At 36.5% G+C, this 15,684-nt stretch overlaps 1 long non-coding RNA gene across 2 annotated transcripts in view; it reads left to right on the top strand.

The window, feature by feature from the left end:
• LOC114016672 (uncharacterized) overlaps positions 1–13,165 on the top strand; it is a 22,164-nt gene extending 8,999 nt beyond the window's left edge. The window contains exons 2-3 of one of the 2 annotated variants that reach the window (XR_008734456.1): positions 1–2,000; positions 2,565–13,165. The exon at positions 1–2,000 is cut by the window's left edge and continues 6,169 nt beyond it. This is a non-coding gene — a long non-coding RNA (uncharacterized LOC114016672). The other variant, XR_008734457.1, reaches the window with a different exon arrangement.
• The last annotated feature ends 2,519 nt before the right edge of the window (positions 13,166–15,684 follow it).

Here is a 15,684-nt window from a genome sequence, read left to right as displayed (position 1 = left end):
GACCTATTTTCTCTTCTGGCTAGCATTTTGTCATGATACTCTACTGCTTCCTGCATTTTTTTAAATTCCTATTCACTATAAATGTAATGGGAATACACAAGTGTGCTGACATCTTTTTTTTTTTTTTTAATTGCTGTGCAAGTGAAAATTATCTTGATTTAAACTACAAAATCTAGGGAAGGTAACAGCTGCTTCAGCTACAGGTAGGCTAACTGAGCAAACATTTTAATAGAAGTTAGTGAAACAAACATTATGGGATATAAATTGTATTAAATGTGCTGGGTCAGTTGGGTTTAGAGACTGTTATCTGCAGGTCTGTGTTTCCCATTTTCCTTTGCATAACTGGACATAACGCCAATTCTCAGTAATCAGTATGTTACTTTCTCAGTAATCAGTAAGCCTCCTTTTATACATCAGTTTCTATAAATCAGGTACACAGAAAATGCATTTTGAATATTTTTGCATTCAAACTTTGTAATTCTGCATCATCTCCTTTTTGGGGGAAGCATGTATGTTATATATACATCATGCCAGCATTTGTTTTCCATAAAAAGAGAGTCAGTTCATAATATGGGTAAAGGGACTGTTTTGTCATACAGCTACTGCTGTACAAGCTGTAATATGCTATTAATAATGTCTAGTTAAGTTGTGAGTTTGGTCTTACCTATTAATGGATTGCAGTTCACCACCAACATTTATAAAGACGATTTTGCTGCGAATTCATGAGCTGCATATACTTCAAAATATTTACTTTTAATCTGTGTTGTTCCTGTAATACAGTCTTCAGAGTTAAAGACAATCTATGTTAGATGAATAGGTATGTGGTGATAAATGTTTTTGTTGGAAAATGAAGAAATACCACAAAATAAAATCTCTGAAGATATCTTGAGTAATTAAATTCCCATACCTACATAATCAATTTTTGCAACAGTTAATTTATACGTTTTTGAGTAATTAAAATGTCTATGTCCTTTGTAACATTATTTCATCAAATGTACTCAAAGAAACAGAAGCTTTAAACTTGCAGCTGTTCTAATTGGGAAATTAATTTACTGTGTTTCATATGTCAGTAAGTATACAGTACTTTCGGTTGTCTCTGATGCTAAATATACCCATACTTAATAAGTGCATCATAGTAAGTGCAGCATCAATGAACTGATATGTTGATATCATCACTATAGAGCTAGAGAAACACCAGCTATAAATTTAGAGGACCCACAGTGACATCAGTATAACTGAGAGATGGATTTGGTCCTGTGTTGATATAACAGGTCATGTCACTGGCTGCAGCTGCTCAGCACTGTACTGAATACAGATGTTAGTTATTTACCATCAGCCTAGTGCATTTTTAGTAAATTCTGTTTTCCTAGCAATCACTTACCAAGTGATTTTTCTTCGTTCCTTTTGCTTGAAGAAGAATGTCGTCTGTCCTGTATGTTATCACTTTCCAACTCTGAAACTGAGATGGGGGAGGGAAGGGAAAAGGAGCACCACACTATTAATATTTGCTACTGCGCTGATTTTGCATTACCTCCCACTGAGCAAAGCAAGGAGTAGCATTAGTGTTGCCTTGTCTGCTCATCACTTTGGCAAGAGGAGAATTCCTCAATAGCAGACAATGCTGCACATGTCAGGAAGTTAAAAATATGCTTCGGTTCTAAACCTCTATTTCGGATTATATTTTATTGTAACCAACCAGGATCAGACTCTTCATCAAATGGCACTTAGAAATACCGCTCACTGCAACTCTACTGAAAGCCTTACCAAAGATGCATTTACTTGAGATGGCAAAAATGCACACTAGTATGCAGCATGGAAAGGTGTTTGCTTTTGTTTCTGCAGGTCATGGAGGAGACTGGTAGATTATCTGTATTATGGCACTAGAGAGGTTGCAGGTAATTTTTAGAGACATCTTACAACAATCTGACTGAATACTAGAATGCAAAGTGGGGGATGAGCAAATGAACAAAAGGTGCTCTGTAAAATTTTTTTCAGGACTAGTAAGTATTGAAAAGTCTAGATTATGTTACCAAAACAATTGTAATCACTGCCAAATTATTATTATTTTCAGTTGCAACTGGTTTGGGAAATATAAAGGCATTTTTAACTTTGGTATGTTTGATAATATTGTAATGATTTAGAATACAACTCCATACTATATCTGGAGCTAAGTGAAGAGGCAGCATTATTAGCTGCCATAGACTAAAATACCTTGTGGAGACACAGTTGCATGCAGCCCATGGAGTATAAAGTAAGACTAGTGACTGTGCCTGGAATGGAAAACACTGAGCAGATAGGAACATGATTTTAGGTAAAGACTTGCAAAATTAGTGCATGGCAATGATGCATGGCAATGACAAATTGAAAAAATTATGTAAAAAACATCTTGAGTTGAAAGGAGCATGTCTGCACCAGCTCTGGTCTACTTTGGAACATGTCATGGCACTGGAAAAAAGAATGTAACTTGTCAGTCTGTAGTTTAGTGTCTCATTTTTTTATTGGCTGCAGTTGTTAGCAGGTTAAGCAACAATTCACACTATTTGAATGGTTCTATTTGTTGCTAGAAATGCAAAACAATTTTGACTGAATGGATTCCTGGCCTTCAAAGAAAGAGGGTGAGAGAGACCATCAAGAACTCTTAGAATATGATAAAACAATGTTTGGTGAGTGGAAACTTAACAGGGGAAGTCCTTAACAGGGGAAGTAGAGCATCTCCAAAGCTTTCTTGCAAAATGTTATATATGTTCCTCCTTGGTTATTAATCTTAAATTAGGGATTATGATGATGATTTTTACTTTCAAATAACGCCAGCTACCACCTTCCCTTGAAAATGGTTTCTCCGTGATATTCTTAATACTAATGAATTTGAAAACCAGATAGCCTCACTATCAGTCTTCTCGTAGTGGGAAAACTTCAAAAGCAGCAGAGGTTATAAACTCTTGTGTGTCTTTATTTCAGAGATGAAATTTTGAGTCCTTTGAGTGGTGCATGCTGGTGCAATATTTAGTATATTTAGTACCATGCAAAATAGAGACAAGCAGCCAATTTTTCTTCTGCATCACTTCAACCACTGGACCTCTACTACCATTACAGTGAGTCAGCAGAAAAGAGAATTTTCTTCCTTCATCTCATGGAATCACAGTCTTCATTAAAGGAAAGGAAGAGATGATAAAATGCGTACCCATTTGTATTTATGTTTTCATGCATATAAAATTAATTATAGAGCTAATATTCTGTTGTGTATGCAAGACTTCCAGATCCATGAAATTTGGCATTCTCCAGATAGAAACATAGGTGCAATAGGAGTTAATATTTTCCATAGCTGGCTTTGAAAAGAAAAAATTTGTGTTTAGTGAAAGTATTACACTTGGGTCTTAGCTGAAAATGAACAGAAGCCACTGGAATTTTTTAGGGTAATGTCAACAGGGCTAGAGACAGGTCCAGTAAGATATACCTAAATTGTTTGTTAGGACACTCTACAGATTTCTAGATGATATATATATTTCAAAGATAAAATATTATTGAAATTTATGTATCCTTATCATTAGTTTCTAAGAGCATGCACTGTGTGTATAGTTATGAAATTCTGCTTTACAATTTTTGAAACAAATCCAAAGTGCTACTCATGATTAGTGTCTTCAAACTGTGTAGAGCAGTTTAAAAAAAAAACAACCAAAACTAAACTGCTCACCAAAATTACCTCTATGTAACAGTAACACTACAACTATATTATGAAATGAAGGTAAAAGGGAAGACAGGAAGACAGTGTTACTCATATGGTCAGAGAGACTCCTTTGTTGTTGTCTTTAATTCTAAACTTCAGTATATTCAGAAGCTTCAGTTCTTTCAAGTTATTTTTTAGTGTAAATTTCTGATGTGAATGTTTTCTTGTAACACTATTTTACTTCAAGGTACTGAACCTCAATTATGAATTTTGTGTAATGCTATAGTATAATGAAGTGCTGGTTGTTTATTACTAGTCCTAGTATTTAAAACAAAACAAAACCCCACCAAAGGGTTAGAAATACAAATCCTGTTGAGGTCTAATGGAGACTTGTGGTCTTAAGTACCTAACGCTTCCCTTTAACTACCAGAGATTCCCCTGTAATCTTGTTCTTTTGTGAGTAATCCCCATAATTTGCACAACCCATTTGTGTATGCTGTGCATACACAATTCTTCATAGCATTTTTTTACATACTGGATTCCAGAACAAATTGGAGTTAAATACAGTGGGAAAGAGAATTGTGCATAACAGTCAGCAAACCACTCTTCTCACTAATAGAGCTAAGAAAAATGTTAGAAAAGAGAGGAATTATTTTCAGCTAAGATTTGTAATTACAGAGTCAGTGAAGCACAGATACAAGCAAATAGTTGCAAAAGGAAGAAGGTGCAGAGAAGGCTTCTGAGTCATAGAAGGAAATATTCCTGAAGATTCCATAAAAGTGGAAGGAACAATTTGGGATCAACTGCTTACATCACTGGAAAAAAAAAAAAGGCAAATTAAGAGCTTTGAAAATGAGAGACAACTTTTACCTGATGTATGAAATAACTAGAAAGGCTTGTGGTTTTGTGAGGAAGCATGAAACCCAATACTTACCTTTATTTAAAATAAATGTTTAACATAGGCTTTTAGAATAGAAGATGGATTTTTCTCCCCTGCCCTGAAACAGGAAGATTCCCTAGCAGTCAATATGCAATAGATTAAAACATCCAAAAACTGTACTTGCTTCCTACTGTGTATTTTGACTGCAGAACCTTTGCAATAATGGAGTGTTCAGGATTTTAATTGTGGTGGGGATGGCATCATTAATGTTCCTCAGACACCTTTAAACATCCCTGCTCTATAGCTTCAGTAACTTCACAGCGAGAGAACGTTTTGCCTGTGCTGTTTATGTTATGCCCTAAGAAGTAAATACAGAGCAACATGATGTTACCTACATTGGTCTGCAGCTGAAGTACCTGTCTTCCCCTGCCCCCTCGCCAGAAATGCAGGAATACTGGCTGAATGGGTCTGAATATAAGGTGAGAATATTGCTTCCGCAGTAGCTATAGTCTGTGGAAAAGCTCTGCAGGAGTTCTTGTGATAGCAAAGCTGGTGATTCAGGGAAACTTGTAAAGATAAGCAGAAATGTGGGCCAGATTCCCTGTGCTCAGGTAGCATGCTGATAGGCTGTGGCCAGAGATGGCTTTGGTGTATAGCTCTAAGCAACTTTCTGAATTTCTTTTTTTCCCATTTCATAATCTGTTTAACCAGTAAAACTTTTACAATTAAGGAATCAAAACTAAATTAACCCGGAAAAAAGTGTTGTGAGGAAGTTCTCACTTTTTGTTTACAGGGATGATTTTCATTATTTATAGTTTTTGATGGCTTAGGAAAACAAAACTGCTTTGTGATGGTGGATGACAACTTACTTCTGATGAATATGAAGTGATGCTTTATGCAATAACTTTATCTAGCCAGGTAGAACCTTATTAATTTTTAAAATGTGTTTCAATATCTCCTTTACATTTCAGTTTACCGTGTTGCAGTAAATTATCAGTGATGTTCTTGGATTTAATCTGAAGATTTATATAATTGTGCTTGAGATGAGGTGATAATTTTAATTGAAACATCCATTTTGAGGCACAGATACATATACATGTATCTGAAGCTAAAAGTGAAAACTGCTGGGCTTGAAATACCATAATCAATTGTCCTTTTACAAGAGGTACTAGGAACAATTACATAACTATTCCTAATTTCTTTTGTACATATTGGAATCATGGAATCATTTAGGTTGGGAAAGACCTTTGAAAGACAGTAACTTTATCTTTAAAACTTAGAAATCATTAAAAGCCCTAAGAAAATTCTGAGGTTCTGCTGTCACTGTGGATGTCTTTGGATTATTTTTTTCCCAAAAAAAAGATAGAGGCCAGTCATTGTCCTTTTTATGTTTAATCCCTGCCAAAAGATCCTCCAGTTCTTTCATTTAGATTAATTATTTACAATATCCTATTCTGCAATGTTATGTAACAGTTCTATGAAACACTTGTTTTTCCAGACGGTTCTCCAGCACTACTCTTACATAAGAAGTTGATAAACTAAAAAGTAAGAATTAATGCACTAGCACTCTCGGTCTGTGATTTCTTTTTCTTCTGTATATGTGCAATGCTGTACGTGAATAATAATACCGCTCTTTTCTGTGACTTTGCGTCTTGATTTTGTTACTTTTCATGCATAATCCCAGCAGCAAGGTATATGCTATATTTTAAACAGAAGTACTGCCCACTTCTAATTCTGCAGACTTTGTAATGCAGGAGGTCAGACTAGATGATCATACAGGTTCCTTCTGGCCCTAAATCCTATGAATGAAATTGTAACCTCAAGTGGGAAGGATATCTCTAAAAATGCCTTATTTATGCATGCTTGGAATTTCAATAGTATTTGGCTTTGTTAGAGATCAACTGAAGAGACTGTGGGTCTATAGAAGTATCAGTTTATGCAGATCCTGTCACCTGCAGAGCTGAACTTTCTGATGGTACTGGTTGTACTATTGCCTAAGGGCATAGCCCTTAATGCAAACCCCACAGAGGTAAATCTGAGATTTTTAGATTAAGACCCTGTTACGTGATGTCATATTAATGTGCAGTCTTACCACCATGAAGTTTCAGTTTTCTGGGAGTTAGTAATTTTTTAAGATGGTTTGAAGTTCAAACAACAAACAGTGATTCAAAGATCCATTACTCATAATTCTGAATGCACACCTTTTAATTATTTCTGCCACTTTATACAGTTATTTCATACCATGCTTTTACCTTTTATGAAGTGGACTATCAATTAGCTGCATTGGAAAACTGAAGCAAATGCAGTACCAGCCCCAGCTCCTCCAGATCCAGTAGAAGAAATTACTTTTACTAAACTGCTTTATCATTTACAACACTCAGCAATTCTGGGAGGGAACGAGAATCTCTTAACAAGAGAAATCATGACAGTAAGGTATGCAGAGGCAGTAGAGCTATAGTGCAGGTTATTGCTGGGTTTTGGTTGTTTTTCTTCTCAGCCAAATAACCATGATTTTTTGCATTCAGCCATCTAAGCTGAAGGTGTTACTAGAAAATTTTTTAGGGGAGCCATTAGCTATGGAAAAGAGATAAGGTCAGCTACTAAGGTGTGAGCTGAGTACTCCGAAAGTGATACCCAGTTCTTTACTATAGCACAGATTTTGGGTATGACCTTGAACAACTCCGGGGGAGCTCTCAATCCATTTAAGTAAGTAGTAGTTGTGCCACTGGGATTTCTTTTTTTTTTTTTTTTTTAGTTTCTCCACATGAAAAAGAAGAGAAATAGGAAAGTGATAGTTTCCTCAGGATGTTGTGAATATAATAGTGTAAAGAATGCACGTGAGATGTTAGGGTTGCCCAAACAAATGCAGGAATTATATGTAGTATACAACAGCAATTAACTAAAATAAATTAATCCAATCTAGGAATAGTTGTGAAAATGTATCACCTCAACTTCTTCCTGTATCACTCCTTTATTCCTCTGACATCAATGTCTTTTCCTTTGGAATTAGTTCTCTTTAAAATATGTCTATTAACTACTCCATTCTGTTTGTGGTGTTCATGTTTAGTTCTGTAGTTGTAGTCACAGCTTGCTGTCCTGCTTCTTCATGCATTTCTTGACAATGGCTTTGAATAAATTTTCTTTTATTTTCATCCTGATTCTCCTGTACCATAATCACTGAACTGAAAAATAATTTCTTATATTAAACCCATTATCTTTCTACCCTAAATTTCTACTTTTAGACTGTTTAATGCTATATCTAACTATGAGTTTATATGTTGCCTGCCAGAAGTCCTGATCTCAGAAAATTCTGGAAGCCACTGTAGTACAGTGATAAAAATATGTATTTATAAAAGCCTTAATGTTACTGTTGGAGCATTTCTGAAATAAAACTTCTTAATCAGTTTTATCTAATGGGATTCTCACTGGATATTTTCTATGTAAGTTGCTTGCAGGCTGAAGCACTGTTTATTACTGAAAAGTTTTAGAAATGGAGACTTCTGTTACTTTTTTCCAAAGTTAGATTATTAAGGACATAATCATTAGAAGTAGCTGAAGTGTGTTTGCCTGAAAAATATCATAATGGTAATGGTAGTTCAAGTGGTTGCCCCTTCTGTGTGTTCATTTTAATGTGCAGCAGAAGTTAGTTACTCATGTAGAAACAGAGATCAAAGGGAGAAAGCCAGATGCTATTTCTGTTACTTCTGACTGTTCTTAAACAAATGTAGTTGTCTAGCAGGAGAAGATGTGTCTCTGAAAATTAATGATGTAATTATTACTGAAACTACAGTTAAGGGACAAAAGTGATGTTACATAGCTATCGCTAAGGATCTTTACTTACTGTTCTGCCTTCTATATGTAGTGAAGTATAGCAAAAATGGTCCTACATGATTTTCCTTATAGTTTGTTTTCATTGCATCCATTCTGAGTGAATTGCATGAGATTTCGTGAGACCTAGTTCCACCAAAAACTGTTCATTCTCAGCTTGGATCCAACTGTGTGATGTATTCCATGTTTAACAGCTCAGAAGACCTATGAGGAAAGATTTTAAATGGCTACAGAATAGGTTTGTTTGTTTCCTTGTTTTATCGTATGCATTTAAAAAGAAGGTTTCTACTTTGTGTTGAATGCTTAGCTTTAACTGTTTACCAAGAGAGGGCTGCTAGGTCACTCACGTATTTTATTCTAGTAGTACTGTTGTAGCTGTGATCAGCTATTGATATAAGTTGAGCAAATATTTTGTAGAAAGCAGTGATATCTTTTATTGGAAGAATACCAAAAGATAAGAGATGCCTTCAGGAATACATGCATTAGGCAAAGGCTTTTTCTCCCCAAGCCATGTCTTTTTCCTCTCAGTATATATAAAAGATATTATCTCCTGCTGTATGTTTTGCACCTTGAGCTAGAAATTTGTTTCCTTCTCGATATATTTATGATATTAATACTTATTTGTGTTTGTTAGTCACTTCCCCATAGCTGCTTTTATTGACCTGTTAACATATGGATTAGTGTCTGGACATTTTGAAGTTTAAATGAACCAGTTTCACTGGTTTGTTAGGAAGTGCTTGGAACTGTCAGTCGTTTTCCTCTTTTTTGGGCCATGTTTCTTTGTATTGAGGTCCTTAGCATTCTCATGTTCCTTGCATTTATGAAAAGTCCAGGACTCCTGCTAGTGGATCTTGATCTGTATATTATTTAAAGAACTTTAAGACAAACCAGCCAATGAAAAGCCACATACTTTCTGCTATGTCACTTAAAATTTGGAAAGCTAATTACACAGAAAAGACCTTGCTATAGTTTTTTTGAAAGTATGATGTTGTCATTCTAATTATTATCTATTGATACTGTCATTATAATCACCATTCATTAACAGGAATATCAACTTCATTGTGTGTTTCTGTCATCAGAACTGTAAATAGGTTATATTTGGGGTTGGGCTGTTTGTGGTAACTTACAGAGTTACTTTCCAAAAAAAGGGTGTGGAAAATGCTAGTAGCTTAACCTTTCATCTCAATAACTGTAAGAATCTCTGATATATAGATACATAGCATGATTAAACTGCATCTTATATCTTCAGATGTTTTCTAATGTAATAAAGCATTAACATGAATGCAGATGATCATACCATATAAGTATACTGGCTTCACTGCCTTTCTATTCAGAAGTCATTTGTTAAATCTTCAGCTGATAGAAATGACCGGTTTAGAGATGATGGTTGTTTATTTTCTCTTTGCAGTGATAGCTGAGGTCTGTTTTAATAATATCTCATTATACAAGACTATTCAGTCAACTTGTGTCTTTGTCCCTGTTTTAAAAATATATACAAGTGTTCCTACATATATTTCAGGTGCCATCCAGATTTCTCTTACAGTATGTACCTCCTGATAACTGCACCTCTGCTGTTTCCCAGTTGCCATCCTTGGAATGTCAGCAAATAACATCAACTGTGTTCTTCTCCTTTAGACTTTCAGATTTAGTGGGTATTTTTTCCCTGCTCTGCTTGGATTTCCTTCCAAGGGTTCCCCTCCCCCTCATCTTTAGTTTACAGACTTCTCCAGCGCTTTTTTTTCTGTGCTGATTGCAGGAACACCCACCTTTCTGTGGTTTTAGTAGAGCCTTTTATGCTCTTTTCTCTGTACCAGCCCTCTAACCAGATATTTAGGCCAGTTATTCTGTTCAGTTTCATTATTCTGCTCCCACAACTACAGTAATAGCCCACTTGAAAGATCGCTTGGCTTCTTTTACTGTTGAGACTGCTTGCTAGTTCCCAGAATGGCATCTGCACATCCTGTGATCTTCTGTTTCTGTTGTGTTTTTTTTTTTTTTCTCCAGAGTTTTATTTAAAATAAAAAGAGGCGGGGTATAAAAGGAAAACTACACACATATAAATGAGTGGGGGGTGGGTGGGGGGAGGAAGCCTAGATATCAAATACATGCTTTCAGGAAGGGAAATTCCAACACTGGCAGTTTGCAGGAGACACTGAATATCAAATACTGTTTTCAGTACATTTTCCACAACAGGACTATGAATATGATTCCTACTGAGATTCCTAGAGCAAGTGTTGCCTGCTCTTTATTTTGCAGTCACAAAGTATTAATTCCACCTAGAATTACAAAATGGCACCCAGAAAACCTTTACTTCTGTTTTGTGCATGGATATTCAAATTTGAAGCTTTCACTTCAAATGTCTTTGTTAAGTAAATGTTTTAATAATGTGTAGACACTTCACCTGATAAATTTCATATCACAGTCGTAATGTCTCCCAGGTTATAGATATAACTTAAATTTCACTTTAGGGTTTAAAAAGTCTAACTTTTCCGCTTGCTTTTCTCTTTCCTCTTTCTTTTTTTTTTTTTTTGCCTTTCATCTTCTGTTTCCATCACTAATACATTAAAGTATTTGGCCTCTTCACCCTTATCTCTTCTGTATTAAAAGACTGAAGATACACAAGATACACAGAAATATTTAATACTTATTCCTTGTGTGATAGTTACCGTCAGATGAGAGTTTTAAGACTGGATTTCACTCATGATGTCTTGTTAAACCTCCCTTTATAGTATATGTAGGTTATGTTGTTCTTAATACTGAAATTGTTTATCTGAGATTAAAATGGTGTACTGTTCTTGAAAAACAAAGTACTCTGTTCAACAGATTTGCATGTAACTTGTTCATATCTGTTCCAGCTCTTTTTTTCCTCCTTCTGTAATTAATGTTTTTTTCAATTGTGCAGTAAAACACAGATGACTCCAGTTAGGGATTTTTTTACCCAAATACTGCATCAAACATTGGAAGAATACCATATACTTCTAAAAAGGAAAACAAAACCAAATGTCCTATATCTTTTTCCATCTTATAAATAGCAAAAGTGTGCATCTGTGAAGGATATAGCTCATTGCCACTTACACAGACAGTGTGAACATGATGTGCTTAAATGATCAGAAATTTTTTGCCATAGGTTCCTTAATTACCTTAACTTTTAGAAGGTTTTAATTTCTGTCCTTTCAACCAAAGAAAACGTGAGCCTGAAACTGTATAAAATACATTACTGACAATACTGGTGTTACTTGCAGAGGGGAGGATCAACCACACGTAGAAGAGTTCTTTTTACGTGGTGCTCCATGCTGCGATGAGCTGATGCTCTTTCTCAGTCAGCTCCCTAATGAACAGGTGCCTTGTGCCACTATGGTTGCCTTTCTTGTTAGCACTTTTAGTAGAGAGGCTCATGATTAAACGGGCATTTCTCAAGGTCAGGGATAAATTACATACCCGGGAGAGCGTGAATAAAAATTGCATTGCTATTCTCTGTACTGTATCAATTCAGAAAAGAGAGGACTTCACTTACCAGAGCTCTCAGTCCAGCACCTTTCACAGCCAGTCAGCTCATTTAAAGAAAATACTGAGAATTCTGAATTTCTTTATTTATTTTTATACACACAAATAATGTGGTGAAAAAGTTCTCTATAATGAGGGGGCTGTTATAAATTGCATATGACAAACTGTTTCTATATTCTATAGAGAAGGAAGAACTGTTGCTCATTTATTTTTAGTGATGTGGTGAACTAGAAAATAGGATGCAGGCCACATTTGTACTTTCAAATAAGTATCAAATAGTAAACTGTTTTGTTTGTAGAAATACATTCCGTTAAAAGATGAACCCCTCCATTTCTCTGTATTTCAGAAGATTAAACTCATGATCCGTTTTCAAATCACAGAGACGATGACTGAGGGGTTATGTACCTAAAATAATTTTGTGGATCTGCATGTATCTTCTTAGAGGCAAGAAGCGATTTGTGGAGAAAAGTGAGGATAGGGCCCAGGCCTAGAACCACTGTTCAGTGGACCGTGCTGATTGAGTATATTTGCATTTTCTTTTTTTATTAAAAACAATTTATTTGAGTTATTAAAACCTCCCATGTGTCCAAAAAGCAGAATATTTTAATCTTTTTCCAATTCATTCCAATTTGTTCTTGGTATATCTCCAAACTACAGTGCCTAAACTTTTAGCTATATAATGAAGTCCATAGTTTTGAGGTTATGTTTTTGCACAGATAAAAAAAAAATTGCTTGGCATCCTTACATTTACTATGTAAGGTGTATAATCCCACTTATAATGTATTTTTGTTCAAGTATTAATGGCCCCAACTATTTGGGACTGCAGTTTAATCCAGCAATTCCTGTACCTAGTGTACATGAGAATGCCAAGTTCTGTTTCAATGTTCCTTATTAAAGAATCTCAAGTGAATCCAAACATAGTGATCAAAAACAGTCTTCTCTTCCCTAACTGATTTTCAGAATGAGAGCACACCATCCCAAGCCACTGGGATGCCATCATAACATCCCAAGCCAAACGGGATTGCCTATTACTACAACATAGACTTTTCAGCCTTTTGGGAGACTATATGTATACTTATTCTGTGTTTCTAGGCTTAAGCAAGAGAGATAAATACCCTGGCATGCTGCCTTTGTACTCTTCCACATTGGTGGTTTTGTGGGATTTACTTCAAACCATAATCTACTAGTTCTGTATGTTGTAAAATCTTGTCTCAGTGTAATGAAGGATGACAGAAAATAAAGGACATTGCTTTTCAGTAACAACTGAAGATACCTTCTCGTTTTCTCTGTTTAAGACTTGTGAGGTACATTTAGGGAACATCCAGCAGGTGGATATTCCCTGAACAAACTGTGGCCCTTGGAGAGCCTGCGCTGGACCAGGTTTGTCCTGAAGAACTGCAGCCCACAGAGAACCCATGCAAGAGCAGTTCTGGAAGGACTGCATCCTGTGGGAAGGACCCGGGTTGGGGCAGGTGAAAAGTGTGAAGAGGAATGAGCAGCAGAGAGGAACCATCACAGACTACAAACCCCCTTACCCACTGAGCGTGCAATGGATGCCAAGTGTTCCTGGCATCACTGATGTAATACATTTGCCAAATGCAATTTTACCTAAATATTTTTGTGTCCAAGACACCTTTTTGGCAGCATTAGAGAATGGGTACAGGTCTCTGACAAGCAAATTAGAATTCCTAGTGAATATAAACTTTTACAAATGACTGATCAGGAGCTGGTTAAATTATCTGTTATGACGTCAGTCTGCTATTTTGTCACTGTATAGAAAACAGGAAAAACTTTTGAATTTGTCATCGCATTAGAATTGTCCAAAGGCACAGACTGACACTGCTTGAGAGCAGGTTTCAGGTATCCAAGTCTGCAGTGTGGATATCTGATCCAGTGTGGCTGCTCCGCCATAGTGTCCCCACGGGCTGCAGAGCAGTCCCTCCTCTGGCGCCTGCAGCCTCTCCTCCCCCTCCTTTTTCACTGACCTGGGTGCTCACAGGGCTGCTCCTCAAACCTTTTTTCCTCAATCCTGTGAGGAAAAGGTGTTTTTTTTCCTCACAAATTCCTGTGAGGAAACACTGCCAGGCAGCATTTTGCCTTTTTGTCAGTGCGCTTTCCCAGAGGTGCCCAGGCGTGGCTGCAAGGCACAGCTATGCCCCGTGGCACGGCTGCTGGGGAACTGGCGGGAACTGGCGGGAACCAGCTGTGTCCAGCAGAGGCAGCCACGACCTCTCCTCACAAGGGCTGCCGCCATCTTGCCGCCGGCACCCAGTACAGGTGGTCCTGACTTCTACCTTCCCGAAGTTAAAAGGGAGTGCTTTTCTGAGCTAACACTTATTTTTTAAAGCCTGAATATAAAAGAAGGAAAGTGAGCTTCGGGAATATAGTAAGTGTCACACTGGCTGAGGCTGATAGTGTCAGGAGAAGAGGAAAGAATCATTCCTGGTATCTTGGAAAGACCTATTTTCTCCATCTCTGTGCTGTAGATAGAAACACCTTGCCTTTAATTATAGCTATACGTGCAACTTCCAAATCCCTTTGTAAAAGTTTTATTGTAAGTACTTGAAAAAAATTAAATGAAGTTGCTTATAAGGTCATCAGATCAAACACTTCCTTGCCTGTTCTTGACCCTTGAATTCTTTATGCAAGGAAAATACCTGTGTCCCTTTCATGATGTGGGAATCTACTGGAGATCAAAAGTTTACTCATAAAAGAAGTAATAACAGAAATAGATGAAGCTTGATAGTTTATGGGACAAGAATAGACATTACCTCAGGTGCTCAGAGAATGTAAAATTTGGCAGGAAGCTGGTTAATTAATTATTCTGACATCAAACTGCTGTTCCTGTCACCACTTATAAAATAGCAAAATCTTTTGAAAGCATTAATGTGATGAAATTGTTCAAAGATACATTAACACAATCTTCATGGAGAAATTAAACCCGAATGATAACAGCTGAAGCTCTGCTATAAATTCTGCCATCCCAATACACATTATTTCTTTAATATATGCTGTAAAAGTGTTTAGAAGATGCTCAAGATTCAGAGGAATATTAAAAAATAGAAATTCTATTATAATTTACCATAGAAAAAATAGTAATGGTAAAAATATGATGAAGAAAAGATTGAAAGAAAGGAAGCAAAGCAGGGTTTTTCTCTATCCTTGTGATTTCCTTATCTGCCAGGCTTTGGCTGGGAGTTTTGTACAGAGGACATGGGACCTCTGTATGAGAAGACCGGTGCCACAGGGAAGGAAAAAATACATATGATGTATTTCGAGACTGAACTTGAGGCTACAATTGAATTGGTGCAGTATGAACACAGCTTTGTTATCCCTGAAAGCTACAGAACTATTGAATGGGGAGCTCAATGAAAAGCACAAGATGTAACTAACCATCCTGCCCTAACTCAATTGTTGCCAGCTGTAATCAATTAATTGCATTCAGGTACATCAAAGCTGCTGAAGTAAATGTTAGACCTTATTCTGCCGGATCCAGTGTAGAGGTGAAAGTAATGCTGGGTCTGACTTGTCCTGTTCATGTCTTTAATTCAGAAGTGTTTTGGGGTTTTTTTCTTTATTATATTCTTATAATATGTTCCTAAATGTTTGAATATATTGAGGGGGGGGTGGGGGGTGGTGTTTCCGTAGTGATGTAAAGCTAATCTGGATCTGTTTCTGTATGTGTTTAAAAGTGTGCTGTGCCTTAATCTGTATTTTGTCCTATGCTTTTTTTGTGTGTGTCAGTTAAATTTCCTTTGATGTTAGTAGCTATAGAGTGGTTTGGATGGCTCCAATTTGCAGAACTTTA

This window comes from Falco cherrug, chromosome 11 (genome assembly GCF_023634085.1).
Source record: "Falco cherrug isolate bFalChe1 chromosome 11, bFalChe1.pri, whole genome shotgun sequence".
NCBI classification, from domain to species: Eukaryota; Metazoa; Chordata; class Aves; order Falconiformes; family Falconidae; genus Falco; species Falco cherrug.
The sequence above is the reverse complement of the archived record's forward strand: the minus strand, read 5'-3'. Positions and strand labels throughout refer to the sequence as shown.